Source organism: Melospiza georgiana, chromosome 2, assembly GCF_028018845.1.
Source record: "Melospiza georgiana isolate bMelGeo1 chromosome 2, bMelGeo1.pri, whole genome shotgun sequence".
NCBI lineage: Eukaryota > Metazoa > Chordata > Aves > Passeriformes > Passerellidae > Melospiza > Melospiza georgiana.
Genome location: NC_080431.1, coordinates 1,484,701 through 1,503,792, shown reverse-complemented (window position 1 = coordinate 1,503,792; position 19,092 = coordinate 1,484,701). Strand labels below are relative to the sequence as shown.

The window sequence follows — 19,092 nt, the reverse complement described above, 5'->3', positions numbered from 1 at the left end:
GTTGGAAGGGACCTCAGAGCCCAGCCAGACCCATCTGTGCCATGGACAGGGACACCCTTCAGTGTCCCACATTGCTCCAAGCTCCATCCAGCCTGTGCCAGCACAAAGCCAAGCCTGTCTGAGCTCAGATCACGGGTCCCTCCCAATTCAGAGTACTCCGTGAACATTTCAGAGATGCTACCAGCACACCTGTGGGCTTCTTAAGCACCCCTCCCCTTCCAAAAGTTCAGTTTAAAATCTGATTTCTCCCAGAGGATGCACCACAAGCCCTTGGGTCAAACGAGCTGGGCACAGCTGAGGTCAGCCTGGTGTTTATCTCCCTCAGAGCTGCCTGTCCTCAGCAAGCCAGGCTCTCCAAACACTGCATTAGGGGGATCAGCCAGAGCAGCACAGAGCCACCCCCAGCTGCCACCTCGAGGGCACCTGGCTCGTGCCAGCAGCACACAGGGGACAGCAGGGACAGAGACGCTTCTGGTGTGGGATGGAGGGGATGCATGAGGGACCCATGGCATTGAGCAGCTCTGGTTCAGAACACAAAGCTAAAAAATAAATAAATTGAAAACCAAAACACAAATTAAGAGCGTAGGAGTCGTTTTTAGCAGCAGAAATATTTCGGTTTCCCCTGGGCGCTTTCGCATTCGGCCGCGGCTAATCTCCGCTCAGACACTCTCTGGTGCCACTGGTTTTGTGTAAGCCCAGGGATTAGAGGGGGTTATCCAGAGGGCCAAGGGCAGCCCGAACAAACAGGAGCTGGCCCACAGTCCCTGCAGCCCCGTGGAGCTCAGTGCCCATCCCAAGGATGTGACACAAGGGTTCTCCTGCAGCACCAGCTAAGGCTGGCACCTCTGCCATGGCTGTCTGGGACCACAGCAGGGACAGGACAGCAGCCAGAAACAAGAACAAAACCCACCAGAGGCAAGGAGCCTCTGGGAGCCCTCACATGGTCCCACCAAGGAGCCTCTGAGAACCCTCACATGGTCCCACCAAGGAGCCTCCGGGAACCCTCACATGGTCCCACCAAGGAGCCTCCGGGAACCCTCACATGGTGCCACCAAGGAGCCTCCAGGAACCCTCACATGGTCCCACCAAGGAGCCTGCTGGAGCCCTCACATGGTCCCACCAAGGAGCCTCTCTCCAGGAACCCTCACATGGTCCCACCAAGGAGCCTCTCTCCAGGAACCCTCACATGGTCCCACCAAGGAGCCTCCGGGAACCCTCACATGGTCCCACCAAGGAGCCTCTCTCCAGGAACCCTCACATGGTCCCACCAAGGAGCCTCCAGGAACCCTCACATGGTCCCACCAAGGAGCCTCCTGGAGCCCTCACATGGTCCCACCAAGGAGCCTCCGGGAGCCCTCACATGGTGCCACCAAGAGCAACACAGCCAGCACACAGCCCCAAGGCAGAAATGTTGATAATCTTTTAAAGCCTAAAGGTTCCCTCACTAGGAAGGCCAAGTTTCCTAGATTTTTCATGGGTAGCTGCTTTTAAGAGCAGATCCCACCTCAATTTATTGCATAAATAAGAAATAAAGTTGTATTGAAACAGAATCATTAAGGTTGGGAAAGGCCTCTTAAGACTGAGTCCAACTATTACCCAGCACCACAGCGTTGTCCCCATGTGCCACAAATCCCCACAACTCCTGAGCCCTTCCAGGGGCTGTGATTGCACCATTCCCCATGTCAGCCTGCCCCGATGCCTGACTACTCCTCCGAGGCAGAAATTCCTCCTCACATCCAACCTAAACTTCCCCCAGCACTTCCTCCCATCCTGTCCCTTGTTATGTTTGGGACACCACAATCACACACCAATGCAAGAGGTCTCCAAACAACCGGGGATGGGGATGTTTATCTGTTAACTCTGCTCCTCCCTACGCCTCTGAATCAGCCCTGCATTGAACACCTTCCAAAGGTCCCTTCCCTGGGGCGAGAAAATAAAAGGGGCACGAGAGAAGTGCAAACAACTTGTGCAGAGTCAGCAGCGAGCTCTGGCTCCTGAACTGATGGGTTTGTTTTCTCCTGAGGGACTGGGACGGAAGGAAGAGGATCAGTGCTTCAGAAAATCACCACTGCCACAGCTGGATCTGTGGAGCACTGCTGATCCAAAGCAGGCCCCGATTTATTTGCCATCTCTGGACATTTCCAGTGCTGTAATCCCTCAGACAAAAGCAGCAGGGCTTAGCAGAGTGCCCAGTGTCCACAGCCCCAAATTTCTGCATTTTCCTCCAGCAAGGAATGCCAAAGGGAACATCCCCACGGGAGTTATGGTGTCCCAAGTGGAGGGGAGGAGGGATCTCCCCCTGCTTCCCTCAAGTCAGCCAAGAGCCCCAGATCCTCTGCCTGGCCAGCACCAGCTCAACACGGCAGTGCCTGGACCCCTGCTGGAGAGAGATTCACCACTTCCCCCAGATCTCCTCTAAAACTGCTCCCAGAAGCAATTTCTTTATTTATTATCGTAATTAGAAACAGCACTAAGCAATCACAGAGAACAAGCCAACAGTTCTGCTGCAGCAGCCACCACAGTCCCAGCTCCCACAGCATCACTCCTGTGCTCCCCTCAGTGAGCTCTCAGGGCAAAACGTGATTTATTCATCCACTCCTGTCCCCTGGGACAGCACCAAACAGTCTGGACACTAAACACAGCCAAAAACACAGCTTTGGACAGAGGCTCAGATCACACTGGGACAGGCTGTTATCATCTGTCAAGTCAGCAAACAGCAGCACTGCCAGGCAGCTCTCCAGTCAATAACCATTTCAGGGGGTTACCTGCAGTTCCCAACCACAGCCTGTGCAAAGGGCACAGAAAGGAGGTTTTATTTCAGATTTCCATGCAAGAACATCCTTTACCACTGCCAAAGGGAAAGAGGCTTTCAATATCCACCACATTTTGTCCTGAAGTGCCAGGTTTCCACCAGAGCACCTCTCACAAGTTCAGACTGTTAATTACGGTGTTTAATTACTGTATTTACAGTGGGTGTTGGCCTTATCAACAGCATGACTGTCCTGGCTCTGCTGAGGCATGACAGAATCCCCTCAAACAGGCTCTCATCAGCTGTTGTTTCATCAGACCACATGATTTCCACCTCAGCAGGGAGGGCAGAGCCCCCCAGGGCACTGCTGCCTTTCCATGAGCCCTCCAAAGCAGTCATGGAATATTCACCCAGCTGCCCTTCCCCTTCCTCCCTGGCACAGATCACCAACAGCTCCCTGCAGGAAGCTCCTCTGATAGAGCTGGAAGGACCTGCAAGTTCTTATCTGGAGTCTGGGGGATGTTTTCCCAAAGAAACAGGCCAGAGTGGAGTTACTGCAGTATCAGGTGGTTACTGATATCCTTAAGCCTGGAATATCCACTGCTTTATCATTCCTGCATGTGGCACATGGAATTGCTCAGTTCTGACTTCAATTCACAGTGAAGTCCCAGTGGAGAGATCAGCATCTCTCCCATGCAACGCTAAGACAGATTTTCCTTGGAAATGCTCCTGAAGGACAAATCCAATCTGATCTCTTGATGACTTCCAGGAATGGGGCAGCCACAGCTTCTCTGGACAACCTGTGCCAGGGCCCAGCCACTGTCTTGGGATTTTTGGGCCTTGAAAAATGACACCAATTAAAAATATTAACCTTGTCTCCCAAAATGGATGCAATTGAAAAGGTTTGAGATTAGGCTGGCCACGAAAAGAGCATTTTTACCCCTCTAAGGAAGAAACTGGCTCTCCCAGGAGAGACTACATGGCCTCAAGGGATGAAACCTAGGAAGTCTGTCAGACTTTGCAGTCACTTGTAGAATCAGGAATCACAGGCTGGAAAATCCCTCCAGGACCATGGAGTCGTTAACCCAGCCCTGCCAAGTTCAAGGTGAAGGCAGAAGCTGCTCTGACACTTCATTCCCTCCATCAGCACTAACACATCTGGGTTTGGCCGCCCTGCGATGAGGATCTGGGCAGAAATAACAAAGGAAAATGAGAGAGCTGAGCAGGACAAAGGAAGGTAAAGCAGAGACTCAATCTGAGCCCATCCATCATCACCACAGAGCTCTTCCCACGATGGGGAGGAAGGGGAAGGAGCCGTGGGGAACAATTGCTCCAGGGAAGGGGAAGCAGCATTGTTTGAGAGGTTTCACAGAAAAGCACATAAACCAATCCCCCATCCCTCAAAAAAAGGAAAGAAAAACATTCCCAGAGTCTTGGGGCAGGCTCAGCTCCACCTTGACATCACACCCCTCTCTGGGCCAGAAGGGAAGAGAAGCTGCTTTGTTTGGTTGTCTTCCCCCCGAGCTGCATGGGCAGCCCTTTTCCCCAGGAAGGAAACCAAACCTTCCACACTCCCCTTCCCCTCCAGCCCCTGCTCATTGCAGCCCCCAGGAGCCCTGAGAGGGCAAGGAAACGGGAGCAGAATGCAGCAGCTCCCCACGGGCCAGGAACTCAAACCTGGGACAGCAGCACCTCTGCAAGCCTTGCAGGAGCTTCCATGGCAAAGCAGGCAGATCCAGAACACCCTTCTCACTGAGACAATCCCTCTCCTTCCAGCAGGGAAGAGCTCAGGGACAGCTGGGAGAGACAGGGCTGTGCAATCCTCTGTGGAGGGGATCAAACTCCTGGCTCCATCTCACTCATCTCCAAGCTCCTGCATGATTGCAGCTGAATTTTACTCCACTTAAGCCTTTCCCAAAATACCTGTGCTCCTTTGAGGGACTTCTTCCCCTCACCAGAAGCTCTGCAGAAATTAAATCCTATTAGTGCATAAATCTCATGCAATAACTGTGACATTCTGGGGATTTTCACTGGCAGGCTCAGCAAAAACCTCACCAGAGGAGAAATCCTTGAAATGCCAGACATCCAAGGCATCTGAGGCTTCTTTTTGTGCCCAGAATTTAGTGCTAATCCCAGAGCTGCCCAGCCCTGCTGCATCCCAGCCCTGTCCCAGCCTCCTTCCCTACCTTGGGTCACTGCTGTCCCATCCCTGGAAGTGTCCAAGGCCAGGCTGGACAGGGCTTGGAGAAACCTGTTCAGCTTGATGATTTCAAGGTCCCTTCAACCTAAACCAGTCTGTGATTCCGTGATTCCCAGTCCCTCAAAGCAGAGGATTTAATGGATCTCAAACGCTGCAGGAGCCTCCCAAGTTCTTCACCACTTCCTTTTTTCCAGTGCTGGAAACACCAAATCTGTGCACCTCTTCCCAAAGCAAAGTGGACACATCTGCTTATCATCAACCAGCCCCATTATCTCTAAACCCTTCCCTACAAACATCCTGTGTTCCAATGCTACAGCAGCAATACCAGAAGAGATCCCACTCCTTTTCCACGCTCTCAAGCTCCCAGAGGTGCTCTGGAAATGGGATTCCCCAGCAGGCACCAGAGGATGCTTTATGACACCTTGGTTAGCACCTTCCCAAGACAAAACCTGTACAAAACACATCCAAGTGAGCTTTTCCTCATGGCCAGGCTTCCCAAGAGTGGGAATATTCCCTGCCTGGGACTGGCTCTGCACAGAGCTCAGTTCCTCCTGGGGCAGCACTGCACCTTTCCACTCCCCTGCTGTAAAACTGAGTTATTCTGAGCCCAGAACTGACACCAAGTCAAGCTCCATCTGCTCCCACCACTATAAGGACTCCTCTGAGGTTGCTGTGCTGAGCTGCCACGGCTCCCAGCTCAGGGTTTATTCTGGGCTGGGTGCAAGGCAGAGCTTTTGTGCTTTTTAAGTGCTCAGCATCAGCAAGTGGGGAGGCTGGAGCAAGGAGAAAAGCACAACCATGACAGGAAAATCTCAGGAGATGCCTCTTCCCAAAGCCATTTTTTGCCACGTGGAATTTCTACAAGTTTCAGCAGAGTCAGAGAAGCATCCCACCCACACGATTTAATTCAGAGCTTGTTTTAAATTCAGCTGTTAAAAACCACCAAGAGGTGCAACAGCAGGATAAGAAGCGAATGCCACAGCAGCATTATCTCTGTACCCAACAAGAAGCAGGATGAAAGAGACTCCAGGAGTATTTCTGAAAGCAGAGGGGTTTTATGGAGAGCTGGAGGAGCGGAGAAAGCCGAGCAGCAGCACAGCAGGTGGGCAGGCAGGGGTCTGATCCAGAGACACAAATCAGCACCACCAGGAGCTGGGTGACAAACCCATTTGTGCTGGGCAAATAAGGACAGCCAAGGCAAGGCAAGGCAAGGCTGCCCACGGCCCAAACCAGCAGCAGAGTCACTGAAGCTCAGAGGTGACGTGTCCCTGTCCCTGTCCCAGCACCTCGTGGGGAGCTCTGCTGCACCCCCAGCTCCTCCAGAGCCCAAATCAGCACTGACAGTTCCAGAGATGCTCTCAGCAGCCCTGTGGGGCAGCACCCACCCACGGGCTGGGCACCTGGAGAGGAGAACGAGCCAAAGAGAGCCCAGAGCCCTCCCTGTGCCCAAAGGGGTCCAGGAGAGCAGCTGGGGACAGGGGACGGAGGGACAGGACACAGGGAATGGCTGCCGTGCCACAGGGCAGGGATGAGCTCAGGACTCGCTGGGCCAGCAGCGCGAGGTCCTGAACTGCCAGGAGAACATCAACCTGAATGACACACAGGGTTCTGTCACTGCTGTGCCCAGCCTGGCACCAAACCAACCCACACCACAGGGAAAACGACATCTCGAGAGGAAACTTCCTTTATTCTCACCTTTTAGCCTGGCTGGACTGATTACTTTGGGGACACTGGATATTCCCTTAGGGACTGGACCCAGAGCAGCCTCAAACTCTGTCCTGACATACCAAATTTCACTTTATTCTTTTTTCCCCCACAACAGCTCCCAGGTTGTCCTAAGGAGACCCATGTTCAGTGTGAAACAGAACATTTTTTGAGAGCTGAGTGATGCTGTTGGTGTTCCACCCCCAGAGGGAGGTTATTCCTGGGATCTCCTGTGCTCAGCATCCCCCTCTCACAGGAAAGGGCCACTTCCAGATGGAAATCCAACACATCCCCTGCTCCCAAACCATTCACAGAGCACCCCCAGGGTTTGGGAACCAGGGCTGGGGGAGCAGCAGGGGCAGGTTCAGCTGCCAGACACCTCCATGTGCCAAAGGCTCTCAGGGAAAAGTGGCCAAAACCAGCTCAGACACCTCCACCCAGCCCCATAAAACCGGGATTTTACTGCTCTCCCATTTATCCATGGGATAAACGCCTCCTCCACAGCCCTCAGGCACTGCAAGCAGGGAGCTGAGCGGGTTTGGAGAGCTCTGTTCCACTCCCAGGGCACCAAAGCTCACTCAGGATGAACACAAACAACACTCAGGGGATGGGTTTTAGCTGCACAACAGCCCAGGTGAGCATCCCAGAGGTGGAGAAGCTGTGCCACTGCTGCATCAGAATTCTCCCATTGCCACCTCCACAGCCTGGTGGTCCCCAGGATGCTCTGGGAGCTGGGAATGTTGGCTCAGGATAAACCAGATCCCTGTGCCAAACACGTCCCCCTGCAGAGCCCCCAGAGCTGTTCAGGGCAGGTTCAGCCAAAGCTGAGGGAGTTTCTGGTGCCTGCTCAATGTCCATCACAGCAGGGAAATAAAGAACAAACAATCAGAGAACAAGAGTTCATCTCCGGGGTTTTGCACTGGGGAAAAACTGCTGGAAAGGAAAAGGGAAGGAAGGAGGAAACCCACCACAGATTGCATTATTCCATTTCCTCAGAGGGCCTGTGCCGGTGATCGTGGCAAAAATTAACATTATCTGAGATTACAATTAAAGCAGAGCAAAATTTCTGTGGTAAAATGCTGGAGCCAAGCAAAGGCTCCCACCCAGCATTTTCCAGACCCTCTCTCCCACCTCAGCCTGCACCACCCTCTAAAAACATCACAATCAAAGGGGTTCTGAAGGCAAAGAGCAGCACCCACAAAGATGGATTAACAGGAACAAACCTCAAGGAAGAAATCAATCTCCATGTCTGCCTTTCTACAGCATCCAAGAGTTCACACCCCCATCTTTGCCCAAAGCACTGCCATGCCCTTGATTTTTATTTTTTTCTAAGGAACTAGAAAATACACCTATTTTCTTGGCCAAACCAAGGAAAAGAGGGATGATCCCAAATCTTTTCAATGTCTGACACCTTTCCTTTGAGTGTCATCATCAGAGCATCACCCTGAGCGATGTCACGTTATCTGAGGACAAATAAATGATTTCTTTGTGGCGCTCCAATGTTTCTCCATTTAAAAGGCAGGACAAAAAGCTCAGTGCTTCCCTGTTCCCATGGGGAAACAGGAGGGAGATGGCACAAGCAAGAGCAAAGCCCCCAGAGCTCCAGGATGACCATGGCAGACAGGTCTTAATTCGATTTTCCATCACTTTGGAGTTCTCTAAAAGCCAGACAAGTGGCAAACCCTTTTTTCTCTCTTTTTTTGTCACATCTGTAAATGATGGGCAAAATGAAAATATCAGACTCCAAAAACGGTTTCAGCTCTAGAAACCATTTGTAGAAACCAAATGAAAAAACCAGGAAAAAAAAACAGGGAAAAAAAAAAACCAGGAAAAAGAAAAAACAGGAAAGAAAAAACAAACAGGAAAGAAAAAAAAAAAAACAGAAAAAAACCAGGAAAAAAAAAAAAACCACAGAAAATGCCCCCCCCCACACACAAAAAAAAAAAAAAAACCAAAAAAAAAAAAAACCACAGAAAAAAAAGCATGAAGAAAAAAAACCAAAAAAAAAGAAAACCAAAAAAAAAAAAAAAAAAAAAAAAAAAAAAACAACAAAAAAAAAAAACCACACCAAAAACCAGAAAACCATGGGAAAAAAAAAAAAAAAAACAGGGAAAAAAGAAAAAAAAAAAGGGAAAAAAAAAGAAAAATAAAAGAAAAATATATAAATACAGCCCTCACGTTGCACAGCAGGGAGAGGATTTATCACTGCTGGGACACAGGACTTTCCCCACAGGCTGCCTTCCCAAATTCCCAATCCTGGGGGGAATCCAGACACCCAAGCAGTCCCTGGACATCCACTCCCAGCACCATTTACTCCCAAGCTCAGCCACTTGCAGCAATATTTATTTTGGTAATCCCAGCCCCAGAGCTGTTCTCCACAGCTCTGCCACTTAGCAAGCATTAAACCCGATGGGGCATGAGACACAACAGGGTTTTCCTCACAGCCCTGTCCAAGAGCTGACAGCCACAAGTCTTTTAGGCAGGATTTATTTCATACCTTTCCTTCACAGGAAAAAAAAAACCAAAAAAACCAAAAAACAACATAAAAACAGAAAAAATGTAACAGCATTTTGGAATCAAACATATGGGATCAGTCACCAAATGTGGGAGCAGAATATCTCATAAGCTTCAGGCAATGCTGAAACACAGCAAGAAGTTTTAGGGTGGCCAGACAAAAGCAAGCAGGAGAAGACAAACTCCAGGCTGCCCCACAGTTGTATTTCACTTCCAGCTTGAAGCACAAAACCCCTTCCAAAAAGGAAGAATTGGGTCAGGGGTCCAGTGTGCAGCTCTCCATGTTAAAAGGAGATTTGAGGTCACTGCAACCCCTTCCCTTGGTGTTTCCTGGCTGTGGTTTTTAGACCAGGGAAATGTGGCAGTGCCTCAGTCCTGAGGGGCTGGAGCTGCCAGAAGCACCAAGGATGCTCCTTCTCCCCACCTCCACAGTCAGTGCAGACAGAACCATCAGCAGATCCAGTCTGGGAGACACCAGATGGCCTTGCTGGGTCAGGCACTGGAGCTGCACAGCCCCAGGAGCTCCTGTCCCCACGGATTTTCACTGCAGGCTGCTGTGACACAGCCCAGGCAGAGGCACCAGGGGCTGATAAAGCCCCTGAGCTGCTCACACGGTTGAGAGCAGCAAGGGCTGGCTGGGAAATTGGGAACAGTGTGGGAGCTCCAGGGTCAGGCTGACCTTGGGCACAGCAGCAGGAAACAGCAACCAGCACTGGCTCCCAATTGTGCCCAAACCCAGCTCCTCAGCAGCTCCAGGCAGGGCGGATTCTGCTCAGACTGAGCCCAGCTCAGCAGCCTAAAGCCTGGCTTTGAGAGGGACAGCACACAGGGAATGGCTTCCCACGGCCAGATGGGATTTTGGGAAGGAATTCCTGAATGTGAGGGTGCCGAAAGCAGCTGTGGCTGCCCCTGGGTCCCTGGCAGTGTCCAACTCTCCACCACTTCACCCTTTGGCAGCTTCAATCCAATGTTTGCTCACCCTTGCAGAGGTCAGAGCCCCGAGGCAGCACCAAGGTGATGCAGGGAATCTGTGCTCCCTGCACTGGTATTTAGTGGCTGCACAAAGAGCAGCCTGGAGAGATGCAAGAATCCCTAAATTTAACTCACAGCATCCTTAAGTTTGGAAAACACCCCTAAGATCTTTGAGTCCTACCAGCAACCTGATTGTGCCGGGTCCAGCAATAAACCACGTCCCCAAGTGCCACACCTGCAGTCCCCAGGTGCCACACCTGCACCTCATTTTGGAGATGTGACACCTCCAATCCAGCCTGTTCAATCCATGCTGAGAGCAGCCACCACCTCATCACCCACACACAGAGAGCACAACCAGCTGCCCTGCACTTCACAAACCTCGATCCCAAAACTGGATCTGAAACATTACAGTTCACAAACCTCGATCCCAAAACTGTATTTGAAACCTTGCAGTTCACAAACCTTGATGTCAAAATTTAAATTAAAGGAAAGAACCCCAAAAAGCTCAAAAAACCCAAAAACCCAACAAAAAACCACCAGAAGTCCCAAAACCAAACAAAAAAACCAAAACCTCCCCCAAAACCCCCCGCAAAAAAACCTAAAACAAAACAAAAAAACCAAAAAAACCCAAAAAAAACCCCCAAAACCCCCAAAACACCAAACAAAATAAACCAAACAAAATAAACCAAACAAAAAAAACCAAACAAAAAACCCCCAAAAAGCAACAAAAACCCCCTAAAAAACAAAACAAACAAACAAAAAACCAACAAAAAACTCCCCCCCCAAAAAACCAAAATAAAAGAAAGGCACCCTGGAGGGGGACTCACAGAGCAGCACAGTTGCTGCCTGGCTGTGTTGTGCTGAGGGAGCCAGGGCAGCCCCATCCCCGAAGCCCTGCTGATATTCAGGTTTAATAGAGCTGATAAGGGCGAGCTGGAACAGCTCTTACGCACTGCAGGTTTTATCTGAGGCACAGCACACTTGTTACAGACCCTCTCTTATCAGCACTGCAAATATCAGCCCTGATAAGGGCAGGCACAAAACGCCTGGGAAGGTGCAGAGAGTGGAGCGGGCGCGCTGGGGTTTGTGACTCCTTCGGCCTCAGCTGCCCTGGGTGCTCACCCCAGCTCCACATCCAAGCCCAAATCTGCTCCAGGAGAGCAGCAGAGCAGCATCCAAGCCAGGCTTTGGGATCTGTCCTGCCAGGGAACCCTGCAGGTGAGCTGCAGAGTTCAGGGAAATAAGGGAAGAGCCAGTATTTCCCCTGAGTTGGGAGAGAAGTCAAAAGAGCAAAGTGATTTCCTCACGGGTCCAATACAGCTCAATATAACCAATTACCCCAGAAATTTGGATTTAAGGACTCTGTTGAACCCCTTCTGTCATGAGAGTGAGCTGAGTCTTTGAGAAACACAGAGGACTCAAAAATTAAGGCTTATTGTGCTGTTAGAAGTGGATCTGTACCTGCTCATCACAGGGCAGCTCTGAAAGCCTGGACACCAGGTCAGAGCTTCCCAACAAGCGCCCAGGCTTCTCTCCTGAGCCATATTGTCACTGTAACCCTGGGGTGGCCATCACATCAGCTCCAGGAGGGATTCCCAGCCCAGCAGGAGCTCCCAAATGCAATCCAATCCAGTCCTTGCCATGGACAAGCCAGCCTTCCTCCTGACGCCCCTGAGCATCCAGAGGAGCCATCCCCTGCCCCAGGGGACACTGAGGCAGAGATTCCCTTCCCAGCACCCTGCAGAACGATTCCCTGCAGCTGCTGGGGCTCAGCCAAGCCCAGCACAAGGCCTGGAGCTGACACCTGCCCAGGTGCACAGCCAGGGAAGGACGATCCCCTCCCACACTGCCCATCCCTCTAAGCCCACAGGCAGCTTTATTCACTTCCCTTGGCAGAGCAGAACCGTGCCAGGGTTTGTGTTTGGGGAATCACAGTGACCTTGTGAGGCACAGAGGGCTCTCCCTGCCAGCTTCAGGCACACCAGAGCAGCTTCGTCCCCACCACACCAACATCTCAGCATCCACAGCTGTCTCACAGCACATTCCTTCAGCGCTCAGCTCTCCCAGAGCAGGAGCCTGGAGATCCAAATCAAAAAAACCCCAAAACAAACACATCCCTGTGCAGAGGAGACAGATTAGGGACCAGTTGTGATAAGGGAAAGCATCTCCAGCCGAGCTGTCAACCTTGCACTTCAAATCAGCCTTCTAATGAGGGCTGCGAGCTCTGTGCCTCCGGGTGATTAACTCGCAGCTAAAGAGGAGCTGAGCTGCTTCACTGACAGCAGATCCTGCCTCCCCCCAGCACCCAGGAAAGCAGGAGATGACCCTGCAAGCTGCAGCCACCACCAACTGATGCCAAAACCCATGCAGGGAGGGGAAATCAACCCAAAAACCACAGCCTGCCACCACTCTGTATTCACAAAGCACCAAATGCAGCACAGCAAGGGGGGTGGGAGCTCCCAGTCCCCAGCTCCAGGGCCCAGGGAAAAAGGAGACAGCAATACCTGTATTTTTGGCAGGCATTTTGGTATCTCAGAGCTGGAAAACAGGGATTACAAATCCCGTGTCCCAAGTGCACAGCAATCCTCGATGATGAGTGTAATTTGCATGTGAACAGGAACACATCTAAAAATAGGTGTTTGAGAAAGTCTCACCTCACCTCATGGCTTGATGAATCCCAGGGCTCCCAGATCCCCAAATGCACAGATCTGAAGGGCTGCTCAGGCACTATTGCTGGGCAGATCTCTAAGATCAACCATGGATGGAGAAATCCCAGCCCAAAATGCTTGAGGGAAACAGAGCAAATCACACCTGGACACCCAAAACAGGACCCAGGAGCTGCCTCTTTGCTGGGCTTCAAACTGCAACAGGACTGACTGACAGTCTGAAATCTCACTGACAAGATTCCTGAATAATTACTAGGCAGATGGACACCAGAATTCCCACAATATCTGCAAATAATCACTGCTTGCTCAGGAAACTGCCTAAAAACCATCACCTACCTGACAGCCTTGAGGAATAATTTCTTTACAGGGCTGCTTCGTGCAAGAAAGGAGAATTACAGAATCATCACAGAAAGGTTTGGGTAGGAAGGGGTCTTAAAAATCATCATTTTCCATGGGCAGGGACACCTTCCACTAGCCTAGGCTGGTCAAAGCTGTTGGAAAGAGACACCCTGGATATGAACATACACTCCACACCTTCTCCAAAAGAGCCTTTTCTTCCTCTGAGGAAGGTCAAGGGGTTGGATGACTCTTTGCTACACCAACAGCTGGGAAATGCAGGAAATATTTTAATCCCAAGGAAAGCATTAATTAGCACTTGGAAAAAAAAAAAAAAAGGGCAAAAAAAGCACCAATCCAGATGACAAAACCCACCCAAGTATCAGAGAGTGCCCTCAGCACGGGGGTAAATCCCTGTAAACAAACCCAAGCCCTCTCTGTCCATCCCAGGGACTGGGTTTAAGCTGTGCCCTGGGAAGCCCCCAGCCCCATCCCGTCCCTCGGGGCAGCGCTGAGGACACAGATCCCAGTTTGATCCCCATTCCCCAAGGTCTCACTCAGACAGGAGCCCTGCAGTCAGCACACAGCGCTGAGATGGGCTCACACACAGGGACACCCCCAGGGCCACGTCCCTCCCTCCCGGCAGGGTCCAGGGCAATTCAAAGCCAGCCTTGAGCCTCAAATCCTCCCCAAGCCCTCAAGTGCCCTGCTCAGGGTTAGCCCTGCTTCCCAAGAATCCTGTGGAACACCCTGAGCATCCCCTGGCACCGTCAGGCGCCAATTCCCGAGTCAGGAAATGGAATGCATTTTGTTTTGCTGCAGCTCTGCAGAACACTGACTTGATTTTAGACCTGATTTGTGATGAGGTGACTGTCAGCTCAGGAGATCCATCAATACCAGCTAAGTGGCCCAAATATAATCTGCTAGAGTGGCTCAGGAGAACACGTGGATGGATGCTGGAGGGTACAACCAGTCCATTACATCTTTTTAAAGGCTACACCCAAAAATACCTCTTAGAGGAAACTCTGGGTTTCACCTTGGACTATTTCAGTCACATCCAAGCTGCTTTCCCTGGGCAAACGTGAGCCTGGAACTCAGCACAGCTAAAAACAGCCAAGGACCAGAATATTTCTGCTCTGTGCATTTCACCTCGGCCTGGGGGAGGGACAAAGTTTCATTTCACCCCAGCGAGGAGGAAAGGGAAGCAAAACACAGGGGCCAGGCATTTATGAAGAGGTTTTACAAGTTGCAGCAGGATTTAAAGTAAATAAATAAATTAAAAAATCAAAGGCAAGCTGACATCTAAGGGGGAAAGCGGGAGAGAAAAAGCTGCTGTGGCACAGCACCACGTGGTGAAACTCTGAAAATGAAACAGATTCTCCTGAGCATTCCCAGCCAAGAAGAGAAGAAACTCACAGTCCATCTCCTCCAGGATCCAGCAGCCTGGAGCCCCAGCTCCTCATGGAAAGTGGGGCTCCAGGGAGGGCAGGAGGGCTCACGTCTGTCAGGACCAAGGAATTACACTAAAACCAGCCCAGGCTCTTCCCAAGGAACAGATTATCCACCAGCAGGGCTCTGCAAATATGGGGATGGGGCCCAGATTTGTGCAGCACCCCAGGAAAGGAGCAATTTACCCCTCTCCTATCCCCAGTTCATCCTTCATCCAGCAGGGAGAAAAAAAAAAAGAAATAAAACCAGCTCAAGAGTCACACCCACAAAAAACAGTCCAAAAAAGAAACATTTTCATTTTCGCTTTTCATCATCAGGACCAATCCTGCCCAAGGACCGGGAGAACAACAAAAAAGTCAGAGCTCAATCCCGACCTGAGATGGATTCCAAATGTGAAACATGGAATGCACAGAGGCACAGACACAAAACCCTTCCCAGCTGCCACCCCAGAAGCTCCTTGTTTGAACACCCTGTACCTTGAAGCCACTCCTTGGCAGAAATCTTCTACAAATATTTAATTGCGTATAAAAAATAAAACCTTTTTTTGTTGTTTGTCAGGCTATTGAGCAACGACAGACTATTGCAGCAAATATTCAGGCAGTTGCCCTGCCAGTATCTGTGGGTACTTCTGGAGGAAGTGGAGAGAACACAGTGGTTTGCTAAAGAGGAAAAAGCAGCAGAGCCAAACACCAATGTGCAGCAATTTCATTTTTTTTTTTTAAAGTCACGACATGCATTAAAGTAGCTGTATCTAATCACTGTTTATAGAGGGGCTGGCAGGCAAAGGCAGCTGCCATGAAGTCTTTTAAACCCCTTTTCCCAGCACCGTGCTCGGAGTGTTCCTGCTGTGGGCACCGGGAGCAGGGTGGAGGGGGATATTGGGGAAGAAGGGAGGGGGATGAGGAGCCTGGCTCCTAAAGCCACCCCGGTGCTGGGCTCCTGTGAGGAGGGGGCAGCTCCTGCGCTGCTCAGCAGGGACGGGGAACGGCTCCTTGGGGTGACACTGCCCTCTCCTGAGCACGGGCACTGCCCACAGCAGGGATTCTGGGCAGCCCTGGAACGCCCTGCAACAGATAAATAAAATAAAGCACCACTCACCCACGGCAGCTCCGGCACTGGCTGGGGTGCAGGACAAGACTCAAACACCCCGTACTGAGCTCGTTGGAGCCTAATTAGCAGCGGCTGCAGCCTAATGAAGCAAAGTGGCTGCCAGGTGGGTCCCAGCTCTTCATCTCAGAGGGTGCAACTGGAGGAGCTTTAAGGTCCCTTCCAACCCAAACCATCCCACAAAATATGATTGTGAAGGTGCAAAGCATCTCAGGAACAGGAGCACCGCCTCTGTGGGCGCTTCATGTCAAGAAAAAGGAGATTAAAGCAGTGCAGACTCCAAGGAAAGCGTGTTCCTGCCCCGCTGTGTTTGTAGGAAAGCCCTGAGTGCCCCTCCAGGTCCAGCCCCACCTTCCCCACCAGCCCTGAGCTGCACCAGGAGTATTTCAAAGGTGCAATCACTGCCTTTTATCTTCACCCTCGGGAAGACTCACAGAGCAAGGCAAAGGACAATATTCCCCCCAGGTGTGTCTGGTTAAAGGGCACCCAGACCTCACTTCCACCACCTGTGAGCATCAAAGTGCCTCTGACACAAACCAGGGTGAAGGAGCCACCTGCTCCCTGCATCTCTACCCTCCAACTACAACAGCACTTGCACCTGGGAGTTACTGCAACCCTCGTGTTAAAAACACCCCTAAATACACTGATTTTGGCAAGGTGACTTTAAGGCAGTTACTTGAGATCGAATACACCAGGGTACACAGTTAATGGGTAAAAGTACAACAAAGGGCTGTCCCTTCACAGCTGGTTCTGTGTCTCGTTATAACCTTCCTGGTTTATCAAGGAATTTATTGCCTTGCTAAAAACCAAACCCTTTGTCATTAATTCTGAGCCAGCAGTTTCTGAATGTACAACGTGACACCAAATCAATTGATCTGACCAAGACTCATTTTCCTTCCAAGACAAACACCGGTCGTGCTTTGCTGAATTCATGGCAGGGAAAAGTGTAACAAGCAGAACACGCTCATTTAGTAAAAAAAGTACAGCTTGACAGAGACACCCACTCTAAAATTAACTCTGCCATCAAAGCAGGGCTTGTATTTGCCTCTGAAGAAGCAGCTCCTAAATCACAGAGAAATATTCTGCAGCTCCACATTACCGGGGTAGCAGCGTGAAGATGTTCCAAAGCTTGGCAGAGGAGGAGATGTTAAAACAACAGGCTTTAAGGAGTCAGGATGCATCACTGCTCAGGTGGATAAAGGCTGGCTAATGAATTAATGGACCATTTTCCATAGCAAGCTGATGAGGAAAATGGACATGCCAGACAAAACGCGAGGCAGGAAATCCATTTACCTCAGCTTTTCCCCGGCCACACCTGCCAAGTGTAAGCTGGCGATTTGTGAGGGGGAAAGAAGGGAGAAGGCTGTTAGCCTGCATGGGTGATCCAAACCCCCAAAAAAGCTCTTTAAGAAGCAGCACCACTCTGACTTGTACTTGCTAACCAGCAGCAATCTAAATTTCCTGGCAGCTGGAGCATCCTGAGGAGACTCCAGCACCCGGGATTTATGTTCTCCTTGTACAATGCAACTTTCTAATGGAGAAAAATCTGCACGGGCTCCTTCCCACCGGGACAAGGAGCCAGCAAAGAGAACCACAATTCATTATTTTTTAAGTTCCACATGCAGCATGGCTCTGCCTGGTTCTGACATCTATCCCTAATCCCTCTCCAGCCCCAAAATAACCCTTAAGCCAACACGATTACACACAGCAAGGGCGGCTGTAAGGACCCAGCCCTAAAGTCCCAGAGCACGGCGAGTTCCACTCAGCCAGGTTTTTCCTGGCTGGAGAATCCCCATTTCCATCTCGCCAGGGGTGAAATTTCACAGCTTCCACAGCAGGAATTGCTCCAGCAGCCCCTTTCCAGAGCAGGGCTCACATACCGACTGCAACTCCTCCATGCCCAGTTTTCCAGTTTTCCGGGCGGGGAACAGACAGGACGTGGGTGAGAGCTCCAATAAAACAGCAACGAGACGATTTCCCCTCTCTATTTTCCCTCAATTACTCTTTTTTTGAGTTAGTTTCTTTGCCAAGCATCAAGAGAAAGTGACACTCTCTTATATACACCTTTTTCCACCCTCTCTGCTCAGTGCTCGCTGGGCATTTGGGGTCTTTAAGCTGCCGGGGAATGTCTCCAGAGCCATCCAGGACATCCCTGAGCATCATCCTCAGGGAGCTGGATGGGCGCCGAGCGCTCCTCCAGCTGGACCAGCAACAACAAATAAATAAATCCCTCTCGGGATTGTGCTGCCTCAGGATTTTACAGCTCCGGACAGCGGCGGTGCGGAGCCCTGGACGGCGGGACGCTGCAGATCCATCATCTCACACGGAACCGGAGCACTCCCTGCTAAACAGGCAGGGCCCCAAGGGGAGCGGCGCCGTCCGGATCCACCCCGGACACTTGGGGGGTCCCGGGGACCGGAGGGGGCTGCCCCGGGTGGGTGCGCACCCACATCCCACATCCCACATCCCGCATCCCACATCCCGCATCCCACATCCCACATCCCGCATCCCCAGCACCGGGAGCCGCCGCTCGCATCCCCAGCTCGGCTCGGGATGCTGAGAGCGGGGTGGGGAGGGGGCACGCAGGGCACGGAAACACAAACACCTTTGGGGGCAAAGCACACACCTTTAGGGTAAAGCACACACCTTTGGGGCAAAGCACACACCTTTAGGGTAAAGCACACACCTCTGGGGCAAAGCACACACCTTTGGGGGCAAAGCACACACCTCTGGGGTAAAGCACACACCTTTGGGGGCAAAGCACACACCTTTAGGGCAAAGCACACACCTTTGGGGGCAAAGCACACGCCTTTGGGGCAAAGCACACGCCTTTGGGGGCAAAGCACACACCTTTGGGGGGCAAAGCACACACCTTTGGGGGGCAAAGCACACACCTTTGGGGCAAAGCACACACCTTTGGGGGCAAAGCACACACCTTTGGGGTAAAGCACCGCAGCCCCGGAGCCCGCAGCAGCTCCCGGGGGTGCCCCCAGCCCGGCAGCGCTGTCCCGCTCAGCATCCCCGCAGCCCCCAGCCCTGCCCTGCCCGCCCTCCCCGGTACCTGCAGCCGCGGCAGATCCGCCGGCTTGCCGAGCCCAGGAAAGGCAGCCCGGCCCCGGCGGCGGGGCAGTGCCAGGGCCGGCACGGAGGGCGCAGGGACGGCGCTGCCGCGGCCCCGCAGCCCAGCCCGGCTCGGCTCGGCTCGGCTCGGGAGCGGGGCGGGCGCTGGGCCGGGCTCGGCTCCGCCCCGGGCGGCGCGGGAGGAGGAGGAGGAGGAGGAGGAGGAGGAGAAGAAAAGGAAGCTGCACCCAAGCGTGCGGAGTTCTTCTCTTTCGGGCTGCGAGCGAACCCCCCACCAGAAGTGTGGGTCCAGAACGAGTTCCGATTTTGGGGGA

General features: G+C 51.9%; 1 protein-coding gene across 6 annotated transcripts in view; it reads right to left on the bottom strand.

Annotated features, from left to right (window-relative positions):
• The window catches only part of GDPD5 (glycerophosphodiester phosphodiesterase domain containing 5), a 99,657-nt gene extending 80,786 nt beyond the window's left edge, over positions 1–18,871 (bottom strand). For all 6 annotated transcript variants that reach the window (XM_058018278.1, XM_058018276.1, XM_058018274.1 and 3 more), the window contains exon 1: positions 18,759–18,871. The gene's annotated coding sequence lies outside the window, so the exon portion shown is untranslated. The remainder of the gene's footprint in view (positions 1–18,758) is intronic.
• Between the last annotated feature and the right edge of the window lie 221 nt (positions 18,872–19,092).